The sequence below is a fragment of the Calonectris borealis genome, chromosome 19 (assembly GCF_964195595.1).
Source record: "Calonectris borealis chromosome 19, bCalBor7.hap1.2, whole genome shotgun sequence".
Lineage (NCBI taxonomy): Eukaryota > Metazoa > Chordata > Aves > Procellariiformes > Procellariidae > Calonectris > Calonectris borealis.
This window is the reverse complement of record NC_134330.1, coordinates 7,345,120-7,368,419: the sequence shown is the minus strand read 5'-3', so window position 1 is coordinate 7,368,419 and position 23,300 is coordinate 7,345,120. Positions and strand designations below refer to the sequence as shown.

The 23,300-nt window shown below is 53.3% G+C and overlaps 1 protein-coding gene and 1 long non-coding RNA gene across 4 annotated transcripts in view; both read left to right on the top strand.

The window, feature by feature from the left end:
* Positions 1-23,300, top strand: part of MRPS17 (mitochondrial ribosomal protein S17) — a 322,974-nt gene that overhangs the window by 127,882 nt on the left and 171,792 nt on the right. The gene's annotated exons all lie outside the window — the stretch shown is intronic.
* Positions 751-22,885, top strand: LOC142090747 (uncharacterized). Of its 3 annotated transcripts, XR_012676631.1 has the most exons (5): positions 751-793; positions 1,057-1,161; positions 18,876-19,158; positions 21,428-21,569; positions 22,240-22,885. It is a non-coding gene; the product is annotated as an uncharacterized LOC142090747 (long non-coding RNA). The 3 variants fall into 3 exon arrangements; XR_012676632.1 differs by lacking the exon at positions 18,876-19,158; XR_012676630.1 differs by lacking the exons at positions 751-793; positions 1,057-1,161 and having other exon boundaries at positions 18,586-19,158.

The window sequence follows — 23,300 nt, the reverse complement described above, 5'->3', positions numbered from 1 at the left end:
GAAGGTGGCACTCGTGCCCGCAGCCGTGGCACCGCGGCCGGATGCTGCTGTCCAAAAAATGGGGACGGGCAAGAAGCGTTTGCACGGGTGCGACTGTAACATAAGCGAGGCTGCAGGGTCACATCCAACCTTTTGCTTGATGTAAACGGCAGCGCTTGGTGATCCCTTCTTCTTCTGGGCTTCATGAGGGCTGTGTGCTGCCAATCACAGAGGGAGGAGAAGGAAGCCCACCCTTCCAGCCTGGCCATGTTTTGCACCCCCCAGCTCGCAGAAGGAAGCTTTGGCCTCAGCCCAACCAGTGATAGGGCAGTGGGACCAGTGACAGCGCTGCAAAGCCGGTGCCAGCAAGCACCATCATCACCACCATGATGATGACCATGAGGGCTCCATGTCCCATGGAGCCACCACAGATTGACCCAACAGCAGACTTAGCACTGGGACCTCTTGCGAAATGCGGCAGGACAAAGGTCTGGATAAATCTAGGCCTCACCTCGTCCTTCAAATGGTTTTGCGTTAGACTGGGACACTAATGGATGGAGAACAGCTCTTGGTGACATGCTCCAAGGCACCCTCAGCCACCAGCACCACTACAAGGATGGCACAAGGGCTGCAGAGATAATACAGTCCAGTGCCAGGGAAGGGAGCCCATTGGCTCTAGCAGCTGTCAATCAGCCAGATGACCCACCTTCCCAGCAATGGCTGCTGGGTGGGGGGGCAGGTATAAAAGCCTGGGTGGTGGCCAGGGGAGGTCCTGGGTGGTGTGGCTCTGCTCCTGGCCTTCTGGATAGGAAAGGTTTGCAGAGCTTTTTGTGTTCTGGGGTGGGTTTGTTTGATTTTTTTAACCTTGCCTTCACTGATTTAGGGTAGCTTGGGGGCAATTTTGTTTAATTGGGTTTCTCTAGGGTGGCTGCTGTGGGGTATCTGCTGCTGCAATGCTCCTGCCTCTGGGAAAAGCTGCATCTCGTGCCGTAGGGGAGCCTTTACCCCACGGGTGGCTTCGGCGCTTGCTCCTGCCAGAGCCACCCCACTGAAAAAGCTGTGTGATGTTCCTTGCAGAGAGCCCAGTGCTGGGTGTGATGTGCTGGAGCCTGTGGTGGTCAGCATGTGGAAGGTGTATGGAGGATTTAGGAGGTGCCCCAGGAGCCAGCTCTGTCCTACCAGGTAAGGAGTGCGTCTGGACCTGCCTAAATTTGGGTGCTGCTGCGGGACGGGGGTGATGGGTAGCAGTTCTGGAGGACATTCCCTGCAGTTCTGTGGGGATCAGTTTAATTGCCCCAAACACCTGATTCAAATCTGCTACAGCTGGCTGATGGATGGGTGGGGGGGGGAGACCTGTTCTTGAGTCTGAGGTCTCCTCTTCCAGGGTTTGGCTGGATCTGCCTGGCATCACTTTCCCTGGCGGGCTCGTAAAAGGGAGAGCGGAAGAGCTCGCAGCTTTAGCGCAGGCTATGCGCAACAAGGCAGCCAGAAAATCGCCTGCGGTTTCGGTTGAGGAATTAATGCGAAGAAGCGAGTTGCAGCCCTGTGTCTCCTTCAGACTGAAATCACCCAAGGGCGGCTGCAAGTCAGGCTCAGCCCCTGCGGGGGACAAAAAATTGTGGGTGAGAAGGGGAAATATCAGCATCTCTGGCACATGTGCCCGGTGGTGTCCAAGCCGCGGTCAGGGGGTTGGACAGCTGTTCAATATCTTCTCTGTGGTCTTTTCATGCAATAAAACCCTAAAGTGATTGTAGATCATAGCAACATTATGCAAACCTCCATTTGCATAATCATTATGCAAATCGAGATGGATAACCAGCTTTAACCAGACTCGAGTTGCTTTCAAGTGCCTCTTTCTCAGCTGGTACTTCAATCACTTAAAGGACAAAAAAAAAAGCCTCACCAAAACTACTAACTTTCTTCTTCTCTTGGTTAAGCATGCCACTGGGGCAGGGAGGGAGGTGGCATGTGCAGGCACTGCAGTACCCGAGTGGCCTGGTGGGGTCACTGGTGGCTTTCACATCCAGAAGCCCCAGAAGGGCTGTCCAGAGCTCAAAGCCCTCGGCTTGAAACTGGAGGAGCCCAATGCATGCTCTGCTCCATCCCAGCTTTCTTGAGACCTTTGGAAAGCCTCTGGGCCTCCTTTATCTGAAAGTGCTTTTGGGATTGGGAGTGAGCTGCTTAGGAAATGATGGGATATTCAGGTACTTCATTGGTAGCTCAGCTGCTCCTGTTGCATCTGAGGGGTTAAGAAGTTTAACTGTCTCCTGCTAGAAAAGGTATTTAAGGTATCTAAGCATTAAATAAATATAACTGCATGGAGGAAAGTGAAACAGGTATCTTGCTCATGCTATCCCTCCTTTCCTGGTATGGAGGGACCAGTCCCAGAGCATCCCATCCCTTGTGCTGTGGGGGTGAGGGAGCTGGACCGGGGTGCGTTCATCCCCTCCAGGAGGGCTGGCAGGGGCAAGCACAAGCGTTGCACACTTCCATCTCCAGCAGTGCTCTTTTCTTTCCCCTCCTTCTGTGAAGCGCTTTCAGTGCAGTAACGGTTCAGTGGCTGGTGCTGACAGCCCCTTCCTGGGGAGCTGGGTGATGTTTAATTTGTCGCTGGCCCTTGCTGCTGGAGTGCCGCTACAGCGTGAGCCCGCATCCGTTACAGGATGCTGCCGCTTGCCTTCCCCGCCAGCCCTGCGCCACTGCTGCCGCCCCTTGTCGCTCACCACTGTCTCCTTTCTCTCCGGTTCTGCCTCCTGCCAGCCCTGGCTTTCCTTTGCCCGCTTGCCCATCTCAGATCCCTGCCTGGGATGTCTCCTGCATGTGTGGCTGCTCTCCAGCTCTCACAGCCTCCGTAATGAGAGGTGGGAGCGTTAACTGTTAGATGCTTCTCACTTTGCTTTCTGCAAGGAAACTCTTTGTCATGGTCCTCATAGACCAGCTCTTGTGTGCCCCATCTGTGTGGGGTTTGTATCGGCTGGGTCAGGAGCATGGGCGGCTTCTTGGTGATCCGCAGATGCCTGCGTGATGCAGCCATGCAAAACCTCAGCTCTTCTCTGTCTCCAGACCCTGGGAGTCCTTGGGCAGTTTCTAACTAAGCAACTGCTCTTATCTGCTGTGTGGTTAAGGGATATCACTGAATGTCCCCAGAGAAAATAGATTAGGAAGAGTGTAGGGTCACCCAGATAAGAACTTTTATCAAGCAGAGAGGCTTGGGGGACATTATGGGAGACATGAAGATGTCACGCATAGACCTCATTAGTGGCAGCTGCCCAGGGCTTGGTGCACATGGCCTGACCCACTTTGGATGTGTTTGCATCTTCCAACCCGGCTGACACAGTCTCTCAGATTTCCTGCACCCCCACCTGCAAACTCCCTGGCCCCATGGCAGGGAAATGGGGGCCAAAAGGGCTGTGGGGTCCCCCAAGAGCAGGGCTAGAGCTGTAATGGTGGAGGAGTGGACCTGTGGCCCTCAGGATGGGGGATACATGTGGGGCTTGAACAAGCGCTGTGGGCACACACCTCTGCAGGGCGGTGTTGGAGAGCAAGTAGTGTGACAGTCCTCTTTGTGGGTCCTGCACCTTATCACTCCTCCCTGCCGTAGGTCCTAGTTCCAGCCTGCTGCTTCTCTGACCATGCTGACATGCTGGTCTCTTGGCCTCCATCTTGCAGAAGTATTAACCTCTGAGTTAACTAAAGGAGGAGTTTATACTAAGCGGGGCTGTTGATATGCAGATATATAAGCCTTTCTCAAGGTCTGGACTCAAACAGAAAAGAGGCATCTAAGGAGAACTTCAGTTTGCTGAAATGTGAGGACCAAGGTAGCCCTTCATGTGTGGCCATGAGAAGTGCTGCTGGGTTAGAATGGGCTGAATGTCTCCTGTGGTTATCAGTGTGTTAAAAGGAAGGGCTAAAAGCCCTCCTGTGGCAGCAAAGCTGGAGGGAGTGGTGGCAAGGGGCAAGACCTTGGTAGGTGCGCAGAGGCACGGATGATGCTGACCTGCAGGAGCCCGAGGATCTAAAAAGTTGGGGAAAGGGTGAGAGTCTGCTTAAACTCTGTGTGGTTTTACTGGCAAACAGGACAAACTGCTGAACCATCTGTTTGTGAGCTTTAGGGAGATGATTCAAGAGTCGGGGGTAGAAAAAGGGGCGACTTCGGGAACACTTTGTGTCTTGAAGAACAAAACAGCCCCCAACCGAACTGAAATAACGGATGATTTCATAGCGCAGCGCCTGTGCCCACTGCAGCCCAACCTGCTAACAAACCTCATCCCCACTGACAGAGGAACATTCACTGCTGGCTGGGGGCGGGGGGGGAATAAAAAGAAAACTCATGGTTGCCTGAAGTAGGAGTGAATGTAATGTGATTACAGCCCCTGCCTACTGTGGGGGTCTGCCAGGATGGCAGGACAAGGCGGTAAGCAATGTGTTATACTCCAAGTGTTGTGAAACTGGGCTTTTTGGTTTTTTTGTTGCATCCTCAATGGTGCACAGGTGTAGGGAGAAGGGAGAAAATGGACAAATAAATGTGTTGGTGAATGCTAAAAAAAGGAATGCGTTACCTAAAAATACAGGTAGCAGTTGGAAGAAATCAAAGAAAGTAATGGACTATGAATGACCAGAAGGGTCAAAGACAATAAGAAAGCACTTAAATAGAGCGGGGAATTTATTTCCGTGTCAAAAATGGCTCTGTTGTTAGAGACAGATGGTAAAATTGTAAATAGCAGAGTGGAAAAGGTAGGAATGCTCCATAGATACTTCAAATACAGAAGAAAGGAGGATGTATTTACCACAGACAGTGCTGTGGCTGGCATATAAAACCCGCTGTTCCTAACGCAGGAGGCTGTGCGGCAGCCTGGAGAGCATCTGATGTTTGTCAACCTGACCGTGGAGCCCTAAAGTAGGCAGCCAGGCAGTTCACCAAATTGCTGCTTCTTCCACCCAGATCTTCAAAAGCTGGGAGATTCCCTGGGGGCTGGGGGGATCCCAGTGTTATTGCAAGTCTTGGGGAAGAAATTGGGTCACCCTGAGGCAAAGTCATGGGAAAATCCATTAGAAATGTTACTGGTGAAGGAGCGGGCACTGGAAATACCTTTGCAAGTCAGCATGGCTTGGTGAAGGGTAGGTCAAACTGAAGTGGGGTCTTTATGGCAGGTCTCTGGTCTGGAGGCATGTGCCTGGCTATAGGGCATTAAGATTTGGGGGTATTAAGATGTCTTCAAGACCTTTAGCTTAGTACCATATGGCCTTTTGTTTCCTTCAGGTGTATTGTGGAGAATTAAAAGGGTCCTTATTTGCTGGGTGGGTGACTGATGGCTTTCAAAATGCAGGTATTAATGGAGGAATCAATGAATGTTTGCTTCCATCGGGATCTCCCATGGATTCTTTTCTTGGTTCAATGTCATTTAATAACTTGATGAGGAAAAAGGTAAAATTGCTGGTGTGCTGTGAAGGAGGCTTGGTGAGGGGGGGCAAAAATCGAGCTGAAGAGGCCCCAGTGGCAGCAATGGGATTAAACAACCCCACTGTTCAATCCGACAGGGCCACACAAAGCTACTGTTACAAGCTACTGGCAACCAAGAAAAGCCAGTTTATTTATATGTACATGCACAGGGCAAAAGATCATCCTTTAAAATGGTGAGGGATCAAAGGGCTCTGCCGTCAGCACAGACACCTGCCCCAGGGGCTCCTCTCAACCCCGAGCAAGCAGAGGACCGCTGGGGTCCCAGCTGACCCCCGTCTAACTGGTTGGTGCCCTGGGTCCCAGCTGCGGGGGGTTCCATGATAAGCCTGTCCGTTGGCTGCAATGAGCATTATCTGTAATAACTGTCGTTATCATTGTGGCTAATGGCATGTTATCCAGTGTGGAAGTGGGTCAAGTGAGTTGTTCCGGCAAGCTGCGAGGTCAGGCCTGGAGCAAGGTGTGAAAAGTGAGAGGTGAGGACGGGAGGGACGGAGCGGGTTGGCTGGTTCTCCCTTGTGCCATGTGTAAATGAGGGATTTAGGGGATTTTTTTGGGGTGGCTTCAGGAGGAAGGCTGGCCCAGGGGACAGCCCTGATGTGGCTGCAGAAACTTTGCTCCATCAGCATCCCTGTACGGGCCCAAGGCGATATACGGGTCCAGTGCCAGCTCACTTCGGATAACACTTTATACTGGAAGGTGACTAATCATTGAAACAAGCTGTTCTGCTTCCCCTGGGGATGCAAAGAGGCTGGTCCCCCCCTGAGTCACCCATCTCTCATCACAGCTGTGATTCGGGGGGGCTGGGTGGGGTGCTTACATGCATAATTCTTTTTTTAGATGAAAATAACTAAATATCACTCCGAGCCCCCTGCTCCCACACTGGAATTACAACTGGCCATGAATAATTTATCTTCAAATAATTAATTATTCAGCTCATTTCTTCATTAGCTGAAGAACCTGAACTCAATTAGCCACTTACCTCCACAAAAAAAAAAAACTTTTTCTGAAGCAAATAAATAAAATATGAGCAGCTCTTCCCCCAAAAAACCCCACCCACTGGTGACCCTTTATACCAGGTTCCCTGAAGACCTTTCCGAGTGCGGTATTCCCACGCTGCCACTCACCCACTGTGCTTGAATTGGATCAAGGTCCCTCCGTGCTCCCCTGGACACAGTCCCCAAAAAGCTGATCTAAGCCAACTGGGATGGGGTTGACACTGGGGAATCCGGTTAACCTCTCCCAGCCTGGCATCCAGAGCTGCTTTATTTAAACTGCTGTACTCACCTGGGGGGATGCTGCCTTCTCATGTCTTTTAAAATATTGTGATATTGTGGTTGTGTATCCTTGAGCCTCTTAAAATTTATTCTTTGGGGTGAGACGTGCTCCTGTGCCGCGGGCTGTGGATGTGAACCTGCTGGGGACCCGCCTGCCTGATCCTGCCTTCACGGCTGTGTTGGTAGAGCTGGGCATCTCTGCTGGCACCGGGAAAGCTGCCCCGCTCCCTTAGCTAACGTTTCTCATCCCACCAGGGCTTAATAGGGTGGCTTTTTGGGGAAAAAAATGCTATGAAGTGGCAACTGTTGCTGCTCCCCTTTCCTTGCCTGTTGTGCCTGATGTAGCCTGTTCCGCTGGTTCGCTCTGCGTGCCCGCAGCTGCCCAGCTAGCGCAGGAGGGGAGCCTCCTGGGCAAAGCTCCTCCGGGGAGCTCTCTGGTTTTCCATGCAGCAACTTGGTTTTGCTGGTGGCTTGTAGCTGGCAGCGCTAACACCCCTGCCAGGGCCTTCACTGACTGGATCTGCAGAACTGGTGTGTTTACCTGCCTTGGTTCATCGCTGCCCGGCCGTTAGCTGGTCTGTTGGAGCTGGTCCAGTGCCTGTAAGTAATACAGCTGCTCTGCGCTATGTGTCTTCTGCACTGGTGTCCTCTCACCGGAATTAGTTCATCAGTAATGTTGTGCCTGGAGAGCAATGTCATGATGTGACTCATCGCGGTGCTGGCTAGCACGAGCTCCGGTTGAAGTCATTTGGGGGAAAAAATGATGGTAATAATCAGCTGTGCACAGGTCATGGTTTCCTCTGTGTCGGAGCAGTTCATCTGTCTGCTGTGGGCTGGCCCTCCTGGATGGTTACAGATGAGCAGAGGGTCTCAGCTCTTCTCTCTGGTGCTTCATGCTTATGTGGCCATCTCAATCCTATCTATTTCTGCTTTCATTTTAAGGGGTGATAACCTCTCTGCCGTACCGCGTCACGCTGAAAGTCTCTGCTGGTGTTTTATAACTCCCAACACTCTCAGCTGTGTCGTGCTTGGCCTTGCTCCTTCTTTCCTCCTCTGTTCCATACCAGCCCAGGCTCTGGGGTCGATCCTTTTTTCCCCTTTGTTCCACTGTCCCTCACGGCCAGGGGAGCCTGTCGCTTGGGTTGTGCAATTCATCCCGATTGCTTTCTCCGAAGAAGTCTCTGTGTAACTCGCTGCAGAGTTGGAGCACGCATCTGCCATCTCCCCTCCTCCAATTGCTCAGAGACAGACACCTCTGCTCCAAGAGTTTCTGCACCAGGCCTGCGATCATCTTGCAGCTTTTAAGATCAGCTGCGGCAGACTTGGCAAGGGGGAAGCTGGAGATGCCAGGGACGCTTCCCCGGGGGCGGCGATCTCTGATTTCACATCTGTGCGTGCAGCCAGGGTGAGGTCGGCCAAGAGCAGCTCCAGGCTGCGCAGAGATGTCGGGTGAGGGCAGGCAGCTGAAATGTGCCTTCTGCTCCGGTGGAAGAAGGAGCTTGGGGAAGGGCCAGAGCTGGGACGAGCTTGCCAGTTGTCTGGCCAGTAATTCCTCCTCGTTCCAGCAAACTTGGAAATGCTCAGCAGTCCGTGGCGTGCAATAGCAGCTTCTTCTCTCTGGCAGCCCCCAGGCTAGCCCAGCAGAGCCAGCCTTTTGGTAGCTGGAGGAAACATCCCAGTTCCAGTGACTTGTGGATTCTGTGGCCATCGTGAGCTGCTGCAGCTCAGCCTTGACAGTGCAGGGTGCTGTGGGATGCCCTTGGCCGTAGGGCAGTGCCAGGGGTCCCGACCAGCTCCCGTGCACCCACTGGGTCCCTGTGTGCCGCAGGTCCCCCGTGTGCTGGCCATGCCTGCTCCTTGGCAGTCATGTTGCTGGGTCAGAAATGAGGTGGCTTCAGCTGACTTCTTGTTTGGATTATTTAGCTACCCTATGCCTCCAATCAGCCTCTGATTTTCTTCCACTGCAAGATGTGTCTTTATGGTTTCCCTGCTGCCATCAGGGTTTCAGTCCTCTCGAGTGACCCTGAAACTTGCTGACACAGTGTTTTGGTTGTGCTGGTGTGCTTGCTGCCATATCAAACCTCCCATCCCCTGGTCACCAGCATTTAACCCTGCTTTCATCTCCTGCTGCCTGTGATGGCAGCTCCTCTTTTTCCCTCCATGTTCTGTTTGAGATGCAGTTTTGCTTGAGCCCACTTTGTCAGCTCTGCGTTTCCCTGCATTTCTGCTGATCCTAGGAAGAGTTATGCATGCTTTATCGCCCTCCTTTCTTATTTATTTGTATTCTTTTGCCTTGTACCAGAGACAAAAGGGCCTCAGAGTCAATGTTGCTAAGTTCTGCAGCTGCATGCCCTGTACACCCTGTACCTTTGTGCATGTTCATGCAAAATTACTTTTTCTGTCCTACTTCGGGCGATATCCCTGGCTGTCATCTAACTTTGTATGATGCAACCCACACCTATTGCAGAGCCTTTGCTAGAGGCTGCAGGTGGTTTTCTCTGTGTGTATGTGTCTCAATCTGCTGGCCGTATCTTTGTTTTTATCACACACGCTGGCAGGTTGTAATGACTGCTTTTATCTGTTCTCTTGGCAATCTTGGATAGTCTAGTTCTTCAGACCGCTTTTGCAAATGCTAACTTCTCTTACCTCAGTGATCTTCCTTCTTGTATTTCATCTGGTCGAGATTAGGCTGTGTGCTGAAGGATATGCATCTTGCAATTGCCTTCTTTATCAGCTTTAATGGGGTTGCTCACTGCTTGGTTCTTCCAGGGCCCTGCATTTTCTCAGGGAAAACTTTTCTGTGCCTAGCGGACATGAGGACTGGGGGAGGAGGGCTGTACTCCTGAGACCAGGGAAGGAGGAGGCAGAGGGAGGGCTGTAGTACACCCTGTCTCTAGCTGCCTGGGAAGCAAACTCAACCTGAAGCATCAGCAGGGTTGCTTTGGGGGGCTGTTGAAGTCACTACCTGACTGTGCATTGATGCAACCCCTCCCCACTGCCCACGGGAGGAGCAGCTCCCAGGCCTGGGAGGGATCAGTGCCGTTCCTGGGTGGACGGGGCATCCCTGGAGAGATGCCACCGCAGCACCAGTGGAGGCTGGGAGTCACCTCCCAGGGGCTGGGACTGCTCTCCTACCATCCCCTCCTCGCTTCAGCCCCTCCATGGCGGGGAGCGTTGCTGGGAGCACCAAACCCCCTCCAGGGTCCCTGTACCTGGGGTCAGCAGCGTGGTCCAGCCGGGTGTTCGCGTTGCCAAGCAACCTGTCTCCCACCGCTGGGTTTCCATAGTGATGGAGCAGGAGCGCGGACGGGGGGTAGAAGCGGAGCAAATGCTGCTTTTCACGGAGCTGCACCCCGGCCCAAAAGCTTCACGCGGGCCTGCGGGGATGCAGAGGGTGCAGGGGCTCGCTCCTCCGTGGGCATGGGGAGGGGGCAGAGGTGCAGGTGGGTGCACATGGGGAAGTGAGAAGCAGGTGGCCTCAGTGGACCATCAGACCTGTGCAAGGGGAGTTCAAGAAAGCCACCTTGAAGGCTCAGTGCTTGACCAAACATTATTGGGTGCCTCTGAACGTGTAGCAGGGAGCCACTGAAGGCTAAGACGGCAGAAGTCGGGCAGGGAGAGGACTGCGTGAGCCTGTGAGGCAGGCCGTGTTTGATCGCTGCCCGCTTTGCTGAGCGCAGACTGCTCAGGCTTCCCCATCTCCTGATGCCAACGTGTCTCATTCACAGTTACTGGCCTGCTTGGCACACAGTGTCCCCCCTGCTCTGGCCAGTGCGTGCACAGTGCCTGGGGAGAAACATCCCCAGATGGGGGATGAAACACCCCCGGGGGATGAAACACCCCCAGACTTGTTCTCCTTCCAGTTGGCTGAAATCTCAGTGGCAGCACCCTATTTCTAGAGTGCTGTGTCAGCTGTGGACATGCTCCTTGGCAGCCTCCACCACCGGGTAACCCTGGGCATAGGGCACCATCCAGAATTGCTCAGCATTTCTGGTGCTTCGGCGACTTTTTGGCTGCTCTGGAGACAGCTTTTCTTAGACCATGAAATCCATTTTGGAGCAGGGCTGTTGGCAGTGGGGCTCTGTGGGGATCGGGTTGGAGCAGGTGCAAGGAAAGATGAGGTCCCAAATGGGTGGTGAGGGTTAGAGCAGGAGAGGAAGGACAAACTTGTGCTTATGCCCCATGCCAGGAGTATTCAGCCTTGCTCAAGAGCAGTCTCCACTCTTTCTGGTCCGGGAGATGCTGGGTTTACCCTTCTAATCCCATTAGGAACGTCAGGGACTGGAGGTACAAGTGTGCATGGCAGCTTGTTTGCTGGATCAGGGCTGGGAGCTTAGGGCCCGTATGCCAGAGGGGGACCGGGGGTTTTGCATGACAGCCAACTGTTCCTGCTGCCCCTTTGCTTTGGGGAGAGCATCTGCTGCCCTAACCCTGGGTGGCTGCTGACCCCTACCCTGCCTGTCCCATCTTCTCACTCTTCTTTCCCTAGACAAAAGCGCACACATCTCCCCAGAAAGCAGATGATCTGGTTAGGTTTTCCATGCAGAACATCTGTGGACAAGACTTCCAGTATTAAATGGTAACAGGTCCTCCTCCTCCCAGAGGAGACCAGGGTGTGTTATAGAAAAAACCCCAGACAGCTGGCACCTCCTGTAGATAAGAGCTCCTGAGCAATGAGGCTGCAGAGGAGCCTGGGACATCTATTTTGGTCCTCTGCTGTCATGGACATGATATCTCCCAGCCCCCTTCGTGGGCTGGCTCCTCAGACAAAGCCTCTGCGATCGCAGTGCCAAAGCTGGATCAGGGGAACAGTTGGACATTTCCTTCTACAGTTATTCGCAGCCAGTTTATGCCCATTTGTCCTCATGCCAACATTGTCTTCTGGCTTCAACAGCTTTTTCTCCCTTCTGTGTATTTAGACCCTGATGTATTTATAGCTGACTGATATTCTCTCTTGACTTTTGTTTTGCTAACACAGGCTCCCTCCTCATGGTCTCCCTCTCTCCTGAACGTTGGTGGCCAGATCCCAGGTTGTGTCTCTTCCCCACAGCAGCATTACTCCTTACCCTACAAGTGGGATGTGCTTCTCCCCTTTGTGTATCCAGACTACGTCAGTCTCATTCACAGCCGTGTGGCAGAATTGTCTCATAATCCTCCTTAGATCAACCAAGCCCTCTTTCTGAGGGACTGCCAAAAATGCAGAGAATAATTTCAATCCAAGTACCTGGCCTTACATGGCACGCTGTTATGCTACAATTTCATTCCACTTCCAGGGTACTCAAACCTTGCAGTACAATATCTTGTCTTCCTATTTTGCAACCAATCTCATCTGAAAGTTCCCCTGGGGAACGAGGGCTCTGTTCAAAGTGCTAAGCAGGCTTGGTCTCACTGTATGCCTTAGGCAGATTAAGAGAATTTTATTTTAATGATCAGATAAAAAGGAGGATTTCTACATGGAGGCAATGGTCCTCTGGTGCTGCCGTGGCCATGGGGTGGTTCCCCTCTGCAGATGTTCTGAAGCCACCTTCGAGATGCGATGTCTGACGTCAGGCTGGTGATGTTTCTCATCTTTTCTGCCTCGCTGTTACTACCTCCCTGTCTTTTCTCTGTCCCAGCCCATGCAATGTTTCTGCTGTGTATTCCTGTAGTCTTCATCTTCAGGTGCTTTAGTTTTGTCCAGGTGGATGAGAACAGCTGATCCTGGATGTGGTAATCCACTTAGTCTGGTGTGATCTCCCCTTGCTAAACCCTCCTAACGTTGTTTACTTACTTTCAATTAGCCTTGCTGTCTGAATCTGCTGTGAAGCCTCATCCTCTACGAGATCAGATTAATGGGCTTGTGTCTTGTATTTAAATACAGCCCCCACATGTGCTGTACGCCAAACCAATAATACTTTATCTTGATGTAATAAAAATAATTGCCAGCAGAAATGCTTTCCCGTGTGCCTCTTCTTCACTACTCCAGGGAATTGCTCGCTCCTGTCTCCCGCTTCCCTGTTTTGCATCCTCATATGTCTCTTACCTCCATGGGCAACCTCACCCTGTTGAAAACTGAGGTCAAGTAGTGCTGGAATGTGCCCTGAGTTATCCTTTAATCTTTTCCCTATTCTCCTCACATAACAACACTTGTTCTTTCTCTCTTCAAGCCAGAAAGGTTCTGAGGTTCTATAACTAGCTATTTGTTTCAATACCTTTTTTGCAAGGTCTGACTTGATGCAATTTCCACTTTTGTTGAAAACTTGGTGGCCTCCATGACCTCCATTCCAGGACTTCTCTCTTCCAATCTGTGCAGGGTCCCTGCTTCTTCCTACCACCTTTCTTCGAGTGACTGCTCAGCCCATTACCTTGCAAGCTCTTCTTTGCAAGCTTTTATTTTTAGTTTCTCTTCCTCCTGCTTGGGATTTCTTGCAGCTCTAACACCTTTGGACTTTATGCAGTTCCAGGCATCCTGCATATTTGTGTCCATGACCTCTCTCCAGCTGACTTCACTAGCCAATTCCTTTTGTTTCTCTCTGTCTGCCCTGCTTGAAATAAAGGTCCTCAGTTGCAGGCTTATTTTCGTTTGTTCATTCACTTAATCACAAGTTGATTTAGGTGGAAGTATTAGATTTGGGCCTCATTTCTGCAATCAGCCCTTCCATAATATCTCCCTCTCTCACCAAAACTAAGTCTAAGTAATCGTTGCCTCAGGTTCAGGTGAACATAAACCTGCCAGCTCTCACATCCAGCTTTGTCTGCTATGTGGCTGCAAGCAGCCTTTGCTTTCCTGACTCCCCTATAGACCAGAGCTATTGAAGTGGTTTCCACAGGGTAAATGATTGAAGTGCCCCGGCAAGAACTGCTGCTTCATCTCCCAAAGGGGAGGTTTGCTGCATGAAGAGGTCACAGCTTGGTCCCCATATTCCCAGCAGTTCCTATAAGGAGGATTACCCTAACCTGCTTCTTCAAACCACTTTTTCCTTCCCCTGACCCCTTTGGGTTATTCACCTATCCCCTACGTGCGTCTCCTCCATAGCATTGGTCTCCAACGGGTCTTTGGAGAAGACCATCGCTGCTTGCATTGCACTGCAACCCAGTGGCCATGGCATGTGAGCAACCAACAGCTAAAGGTCCTTGGGACTTGCCCTGAGCTGAGCTACCCCGCATCTCCCCATCCAAGGCCTGTCTGCTTGTGCAGGGTCCCCTTGCCAAAGCTGAGCCTGGCCTTGGGGAGGCAATGTCCATTCCTCAATTTTCAGGGCCCTTTATCTCAACCAGAGCGTGAGGGAGCTGGAGGTGGGCAGGAGGCCAGCGGGCACAGCCCAGGCGTGGGACTGGAATTAGGCAGCGCTCTTTAATCCAACAGAGGTGCCCCCGGTTCAGTGCGGGGTGGTGGAGGTGGCTGGGCTGGGCTCTGCAGATGGAGGCACCAGGCTGCTCTGGTCTGGGACTCTTAGGACACTTGGTTATTTTCTGACACAGCCTTTTTTCCCCCCAAGGAAATACTGGAATAGTGAAACGCGTATCTCGGGGAACCCATCCAGCAGGCTTTTGCTCTTGCAAGGCTTGGTTGACTGGATCAATCTGACCTCCTGGGTCAGTGCGGCATATGATAGAAATGGCCAAGAGAGCAAAGTCGAGCTGGGAAGGTTGTCAAGAAGGCTAGAAAGGAATCATCATCTGCTCAGCTTTTGGTTTCTTGTGAGATAAAGCTGAATTTTCAGCAGCTCAGGGCAAAATGTAATTTTCTGGTTGGCTTTACTTGCAGTCCACCTCACTGCTCTTTTCCCCCTTGCTGCTCTGTGTGCAAGACGCCTGCATCCCTGCTCCTACTTCTGCACTCCAGCTGCCATCCCAGGCCCTTGGAGGATCAGACCTGAGCCTGACTGTCCCACCATGGGACTGGACACAGCTGGGACCCAGCCACCGAGCACCCCGGGAGCCGTCAGAGCCCTGCGTGCCAGCACATGGCAGGATGGGGTCCGCCGGGGAGGCGGGTGGAAAGGAGGGGCGAGAAAATCGTGGCAAATAGGAGCTGACTGCCCAATAATTGTGGACAACAAGGCTTTTCAGCAGGGCCATAAATCAATGGCAGATGGAGACACAATGGGTGGTGGTTATTGATTTCTTTTTTTTTTTTATTTTTTGTTCCCACCGTTTGCTGCCCAGCAGAGTGGAAAGGCTCCGGAGGCAGCACTGCGGGGGCTTTCTCTCTGCTCGGCAGCTCGCCCACCTTCCCTCCCCGCTCCTGGCTGCTGTGCGGGAGGACAGCATCCATAACATCCACCCATGGAGCCTCCTGCCTGCCCGCGTTGTGGTGCCTGAGCCTGGCTCGGCACCCCAGGAGCTGCTTTTGAGCCTGGGGGAAAATCGAGGCTGGAGGCAGAGGTAGGGATGGGGCTAAAAAGGGCAACTCTGGCCAAAGTCCCATCTCGGCATCTCCAGCAAGCCACCTCCACCCTGCCACCATCCATCTCACCCAGCCAGCAGCTTTCCCACTCCCTTGCTGTCGTCCTCTGACTTGTCGTGTTCTTCCGACGAATGCATCAGCCCCTGTTTCTTCTTCTCCTCTCTCCCTCTACCACTTGCAGTTCCCAGATGTGATTTAAGGGACCTGCCAGGTCCCTCTGCGGTGTCTCTGCTGCTCTGAGATGGGGACAGCAAGGCGCAAACCTTGCACTATGTGGGGGTTGATCTGAGGGACGCCCTCCACTGTTGCAGTTCCAGCAGTGCCAGGGGAAGGACAGGGTGTCCCATGAACACGAATAATGCTGCTAAAGGAAATCCAGCCCACGGGAGTGGGCAAAGCCATCAGTTGGTGGCTAGACCAAAGTGCTAGGAAATAGGGCTTTTCTCCCTGCTTAACCTTTTCTTAAGACCTTCCCTGCACCTCCCGTGCTCTTGGGTGGCTCAGCTCTTCAAGGAAGGTCTTTGTGCAATGCCTATGTGGCACTTTGGGTAATGAGGGGCTCCCATGCCCTGAGCTTAGTTGGTGCTTCGGGGCACTACAGTAATAGCGAGGGTGTTGCTATCCTCTGGCTCATGAAAGCAATGTTATCCACGTGGGGAGAGGGGATATCATTTTAGTAATGGCTTTCTTTCCAGGATGAAAAGCTCTGCCATTAGAGCTGGTCTGGGCAGTATTTTTTTTCCCTTCCCTTTTGTTCAGGGCTGCGCAGAGCACTTTGGAATTCATAAACTGGTAATTTATTGAACAAGTCTTTAGAGAAGGGAAGTAATGAAAACTGCCATATAAATTACGGGAGCGTTTGGGATCCTATTGCTGGCGGGAGCACGGTGGCTCCGCGGCCTCTAATGGAGCTGGCGTCTGCGTCAAGGCACCCGCCGAGGAGCAGCCGCCTCGCAAAGCCACGCCAGAGGCAAGTGGAAATGGGATGGGGGCTGCCAAAAACAAACCAGTAGCCATGTCCTTGGGAGATGGAGCCATGTTCGCTGCAGAGCGGAGCAAGAATCTCCTGCAGAAACGCCGTTCACCTCTCCTGGAAGGGGCATGGGGATGTACTGGCCCTGCAGCATCAGCCCCTGGCACGGAGGGGCTGTGCGGGCCTTTTTGTTGAGCCAGTCTCTTTTTTTCCCCCCCCCCCCTCTTCTGCATCTTTCGCCGTGGGCAGGCAGAGCCCCTGCTGCCCCCAGGCTCGGCCGGGTCCCTCCCGGTGCGCAGTCTGCAGCGATGGAGCGTGCTGGCTGCCTGCTCTCGGACCAAGGAGGAATTACAGAGCTTTTACACGCGCAGGACTCGGCAGGCGTGATGTGAGATCCTGCAGCACGCGGGCTGGATTTGAACCTCCCCGAAGCTCTGGGTTCAAAATCCCAGCCCGAGGCCGTGCTGCAGGAGCTCCGGAGATGCTGCAGGCGAAGAGCAGATACACGGTGCTGGCAGGAGACAACGTTCCCTCTGCAGAGCACCGTCACCGGGCTCTGATCTTGCTTCTGCTCTCTGCGTCCGTCTAGCGAGATGCGGGGGCTGCGCGTGGCAGCCTGTCCGTGCATGCCCAGGCTGGGAGCAAATCCTTGCAACGCACCACTGCAGCTCAGCCTGCCCAGGGGAAGGAGGTAGGATCTTTTGGTGATAGAAGAGTTGGGTTTGGTTTCTTGACCCTGCTAAACCCTCTGTGCACACGTGCTGTGGAGCAGAAACCTGTATCAGAGGCGCTTTTGGAGGAGCTGAGGTGCAGGAAGAAGTGAAGCATCGGCGGTGCGGCTGTGCGAGGCGCTGTGGAAAGCGAGAGGCGTGCGTGGGAAGGGAGGTGGGGGCTGGATTCACGTGCGAGCTGGGGCCAGGGGCACCCGGCAGAGGTAAAATTATTGCAATCCACAGCGTTTTCTGTCCCTCCGGTTAATCAGGGTAATGGGCCGTTCACCTCCAGGTCTTGGCTCCCGTTCAACACTGTGCTTGCAAGGCCATCAGGGAGCAGGGTCGGGGGGAGCAACCCTCGCTGGTGGGGTGGCAGCGGGCACTGCCCGTGGGTGCTCCTCGGAGGCAGGAGGATTTTGGTTGCCTGTTTTTATGGTTACTGGAAACTCCTGTCTGGTTCCTCCAGCCCAAAGCGCTCCATGGCCACGGACGCACGGGCTTGCTCCGTGTCAGCAGGGAGATCCTTAGCGAGAGGGAGCCAAACCATTAATACAGGGTCACCGGGTTTTTCCTGCTGCTGGCAAAGGCAAGAGCCATTTTCCGGATCATCTGATCCGGAGTGCTGTTAGGAGGCCGGATAGATGTGGCTTCTTGCCCACGGCTGTCAGAGGTGCTCACTGCTGAGCCCACCGTACGTCTTTTACATCTGCATGTGTCTTCGTCCCGGGAAGGAGGGAGGTTTGGTTGAGGCCTTCCAAGCCAGAGCTCCTGGAGGGCCCTGCGTGATGCTGAGCAAAACGCTCACAGGGAAATGTGTCCGGCCCCTGGGTCCGTGTGAAAACTGGTTTTGGGTTAAAAATGGCGTTTCAGTGAATCCTGGGAAAGGAGAGATGCGAGGTGTGTACCTGAGCAGCATAAATAAATGAATTAATGAATGGATTAAATGTAAATTGTGGCAGCTTTAAAATGAAAGTCATAGTTTCCAAAAGTGCTTTTAACTGGTACTTATTTCTGCAGCAATATAACTGCCAGCAAGAGCTTAATTCATTATCACCAGAACAAAATGAAGACCCTGTAAATTTGAAGTCCAATTTAATTTCCCCGGAAAGAGCTTTTTTTCATCTTTCTTTCCCTTTCCTCTCTCTCTGCCCAAGGAAGGAGGATTTCCATCGCTTAGAGCTCTTCTGCGCCTCCTTGCAAATGGGATTTTCTCAGCCTGCCCAGCCGCGGGCACCCACTTGCCGGGAGCGAGGTGGTGGCCTGCGGTGGGCCCAGGTATTGGGACCCTGTGCTGCACATCGGCCCTGCGAAAGGCCAGCGTTGCTTTGGAGAGCTCAGGCTGTAAATCAGCACGGGACGGGGAGGGCAGAAGACTCAGAGGGGAAAAAGCAGCTTGTCCCGGGTCCTCTTGGGTTCGTGGCAAAAGACAGGCGAGGACCTGGGTGCCTGAGTCCTAGCCTACTGCCTGACCCTATGGCTGTCCGTGTGGTCCCAAAAGGGTTTGCAGGGGCTGTTGGTCACATTTGAGGCAAAATCATCCAAGTTTGGGGATCTGCTGCTGGGAAGATCATGGCTTGTTGGTGGGATCCCCAGGGAAGGCAGGGATCTGGCAGGGATGGAGGTGGCCACAGGTCTGATGCCAGGGCTCCCACTGTAGAGCGGCTGCCAGAGGCAGCTGAACCCATCCCTCCCCGGGGGGCTCCGTCTATAAACCAGCCCCCCACTCTCCATCCCCTCCCCTCTGACCTCCTTCTCCTCCTCCTCCGCTTTGCCACTGATGAGAGGAGCGAGAGGGGTGGCTCGACTCTCTCGGCTCCGTTAAATAACAACATGGACACCCAACGTGTATGGGGGGGGTGTGTGCATGCGTGTGTGCATGCATGTGCCTGCTTCCAGAGCTAAGGAAAACCAGTAATAGCATGTTTCTGCCCTAAAATGTAAGACAGAGATGGAGCAAATGGGGGGAAGGGGCCTGATGCAGCGGGAAGAGCACGATGAGGCCTCTGGTCTCCATGGAGTCTCTGTTTACACTCCTCTCATTTCCCCGTCTTCTTTCTTTTTCTTTGTTCTATTTTTTTTTTTAGAGGGAGTATTTTTAGCGTATAAGAAAGAGAGCAACGCGCTGGCTCACTGAATGCAGGGCAGTCGGGAGCAGATGGCGTACGAGCGTCTCACGCTGTGCTCCCTTGTAAAAACACCTCCGTCTCGAGTCACCTTGAGGTTACTGCGGTCCCGGGCTCCCTGTCCTCCTCCTCCTCCTCAGCGCAGACCTTCCTCGCTCGCCGCCCCCATCCTCGGCTCCAGCTCTCAGCAGGGGCTGGAGGGCAGCGTGAGGCCGATGATGGTGCCCGAACCAGCACCTCGGGCAGGTGTGTCAGATGCATTTGGAGGAGCAACAGATGGGGCTGGTGTGCAGGAGAGACATGGTGGCCCCTGGCCACCACCATCCCCTTGCTCTTGCAGCCCTCTGTCCCCTCCCTGCACCCACTAACCATGCGGTGTGGGGCGTTTCAGATGCATTTATGCTGGGACACCCTACCAAAGCTGGTGTCGTTCTGAGCATCGCCTTGTTTTGCCCCCGCGGTGGTGGCTCCCATCTCGGTTTGCACCAGCAAACCTCCTCGCTCGCTCCCCAAAACCCCGGCGGTGAAGGGAATCCCTCCGGGTGTCCGAACGGAGCAGCCATCTCTGCTCAGCTCCTCGGCGTGCTCTTGTTAGCCCATCCCCGTTGCGTTTAATTATAGATATTATACTCTATTCTTCTGCAAAGAATGACTGGCAGGGTGCTCCCGGAGTTCATTTGAAACATGAAATTACCGGTGCAGCTTTCGTACGGGAAGAATCGCTGCTGTGACCTGCGGGTAATTAATGAGACAGTGCATGGCCAGCAGCCCCAGAGTAATTAGCGGCAGCAATAGGAGTGTTCCCCGTGGAGCCCCGCTCGCAGAGGCGCGCGTTTTTCCGCCACGACGGCCGCTCCGTTGCGGTGCTGAGGCTGGATGCGGCCGCGGGGGCATCGTGTTGTTGAGAAAACAGGTCTGTGGGACTTGAGATGGCTGCGTGAGAGCTGCCGGGGTGAAAGCTCGGTGCAGGAGCCCCAGGGAGCCACGGACCTGTTGTTCTCCAGCCTTCCGTATGAAAACGCAGAAAGGAGGAGGAAAAGCATGAATGAAATGGGGGCTGACGGGGAATTGCACCTACGGATCACATTTGCTGGGGTCTGCCCAGCACAGGCACGGCCAAAACGTTCCCTTCCGACACTGGCTATTCCACCCTGCAAATTAAATATTCAGTATAATATTTAAATATAATTAATTAATGTAATTTCAGCTTTTATACTATAGTAAAATATTCATTTTCAGATGGTATAAAGGTTGAGACTACATCCATCAAAAATTAAGAAAAAAGGATAAAGCTTGAAATAAAACTTTTCCTCCCCTGTACGACACTGGATGTTGGAGAGGTGAAACAAAGGTGTCAAAGTGATTCACCGCAGTTTGCTCCTTGCAAATCTGGCCCTTCCACCGGATAGCAAAGGACCGGCACAGCGGCATTGCAGGAGAGTGAGGCCCCTCGGGAGGCACCTGGGTGCTCCCAGTGCCAGGAGAGGACCTCAGCAGCTCTGGGAACTCGCTGGGAAAAGGGAGCTACCTTTTCTTTAGCATGACCAGCTCATGTGCAAACGAAGTTGAAACCAATCTAGCTTTTATCCATGCACAAAATAAAACAAGTTCCAAATAACACACCTTGCAAATCAGCCTAGAGGAGAGATTTTCTACTCCCCAGGCTAGAAAAACCACTGGTTGGGTTTTGGGATCCTTCTGGAGGAAGCTGGGGGAGTAGCAGAGTTGCTCCAGGAGCAGAATTTCCTCCTGGTGGCCCTCTTCCCCAAGAGCCTGGCTCCATCTCTGCCCGAGGAGGAGGGTTTTGGTCTCCTTCCCACACAGCAGAGTCAGGGGGATTTGAGCCCGGGTCTCTCCCATCCCAGCAGATCGCTGTAGTCTGGGGATACAGGATGCCCAGGAAAAATTATTCCCATTGCAACACTTCAGCTAGACATCGGTGAGGAAGGGAGCTGGGAGGGAGGACAGGAGGCAGACAGACCGTCCTGGGTCTCTGCTGCCTTAACTGGGACACGTCGCTCTTTCTCTTCACCGCCTCCAGCCGTGGCCCAGTGCCCCACTGGGGATTTACCGGGGGTGTTTGGCCTGTCGATTCCCATGGTCAGCGCAGGCTCACAGGGCTTGGAAAGTGAGGGCTTGATTTACCCGCACACCCATCCCGGCACCTGCTCCGGCGGCCGGTCCCGGGCTCGGGCGCACGGTGCGGGGGTGATTTAGGCGAGTTGGGGACCGGGGCCACCGGCTGACCCCCGCGGCACCGTGCTGTGAGCTCCTGCTAGAAGATTTACATGAGGGCACAGTCCTCCGGTCTGGCTCACAACTCAAAAAGCACTTGGTGGAGGGAAATGGAGAAGGAAGAGTAATGATTTCAGCCTGAAGGGCAGCGCAAGCTATCTCTGGACTGAACCTGGGACAATTAATACCTCCAAGATGGGCTTAATGGATTGTTTGAGATTTGGGGCTGTGAAGTACAATCGAAAGCAAAGTGTTTGACTATTGTTATAATTGTTAACAGGCTCCTTTTGAAGCCCCGTGCAAAGAAATGGATAGACTTCAGCCATCAATAATATCGCTGGAGGAGAAAATTGAAGGGATATCTGCCCAATTAAATAACCTACAGGGCTGGAATTGAGAATCAATGTGGCATGAACGATGAGGTATGGACTACCGACGCTGAACACTAAATCCACCACAGCCTCTGATTTAACGAAGAGAGAGGGATGGGGAGGAATACTGCAGCCGTAATTTCCCAGGCTGCGCACACCGGCCTTGGCCTGGCCGCTGCGAGAGGCAGGAGGTGGCCGGGGAGCGGCTCGGCATCGCCGTCCCTTGGGCTGGGACACAGCAAAGGCATGAGATCTTCAGAGATCTTCGCTGCTCAGGTGGGAGCATGGGCAGAGGCAGGGCTGGCGGTGCGGGGGGACGCACGTGGGGACGGATCCGTGTCCCTGGGGAGCACCCAGGAGCTGCTTGTGGATGGTAAACGGGGACTGCTGGGAGAGCGATACGTTGTTTTCTGGGTATATTCCTCCTGCTTTTGAGTGACCTGGGGAAGTGGAAGCAGATTTGCTGAGATGGGTTTGAGTGTTTGAAGCGGACTTGTTGAAAATGAGGGGTGGTGACGGGGAGAGAAGGGCGGGTGGCTCCGGGGATGGGGCAGGGCGTCTGCTGAGGATACGGGACTGCAGCTGAAGAACATCAGATGTCCTGTTTGCAGGGAAAAGGTGGAGAATAGGAATAGGGTTTGGGGAAGAACAGTGGATCTTTTTCCCCTCCACCCCGAGGAAAACCCAGACTTGATCGCTGGTGTCTGTGTGCGTTTTGCAGGACATAACACTCGCTGGCAACGCTGGGACAACCCTGCCCAAACTGGAGCCCTCTGGCTCCGTGGAAGTACGATCCCATCATCTGAGGCCCTTTCCAGCAGGGATTAAGGGTAAGAAACGTTTGATCTGTGTGGCGCATTCCTCCTCCTCTTCCCATCTTCGCCAGGACGTGCCCCACTGCGCTGCGGGCGTTGAGCTCCTCCCGCGGTGGGACGGCAGGCGGGGGCACGGCCGAATCCACGCTCTGCCCCTTTAATTTTTTTTTAAAGGAGAAATTAATTTTGTCTTTGCCTAAGTACCCGTCACTTTAAATTAATGTCTCTGATAGTGAAAATGACAAAGCAGCCAGGTCATTAGGCAAATTTTAATTAGAGGCTCAGATGGCCTTTACTAATAAGACGCTACAATTCTTTCCCGACGTTCTCACTTTCCATCCACGGGGTCTTTCCAAGCCCACCCGAGGATGCGTTTCGTTCCTCTTCTCAGCACCCTTCTCAGCACGTGGGCGTCGAGTTAGAGCTTGGGATGAGAACGGGGGATATGCAGTGCAAGGGATGCGGGAGACCCCATTTCCCTGGAGACACCCGTTGCATCGGCTGTACCGGGAACTGGTGTTTGCAGCAGCACGTAACAGCGGTTGCAGTAGCTTAGGTGATGTCAAGGCATGGCAGCATCTCTCTCGGTGTCACGGGAGAGGTTTTCCCACCCCGGCAGCCCCCGGGGAGTCCCAGCCGCCGCCACTGGCGGCGGCTGGGACTCCCCGGGGGCTGCCGGGGTGGGAAAACCTCGACGATGGGCTGGCTTTATTTATCATTGCAACGAGCCCACGTGCTGCATGCTACCTTGGGAGCATTTGCCAAGAGCAAGGAGAAGTTTATAAAGCCGATGCATTACGAAAGATTATTTATTAAGACTTTATGCAGAGAGTAAAGCTGCTCCCCCAGACACGTTCCTTTCCTCTATCCATTTTCAGTTGTTAAAAAGAGGAAGAAATTACCAAATGAACTGTCACCCCCCACGTTTTCTCTCTCTGAATAGATGCAGATTGGATCTAGAGAGAGC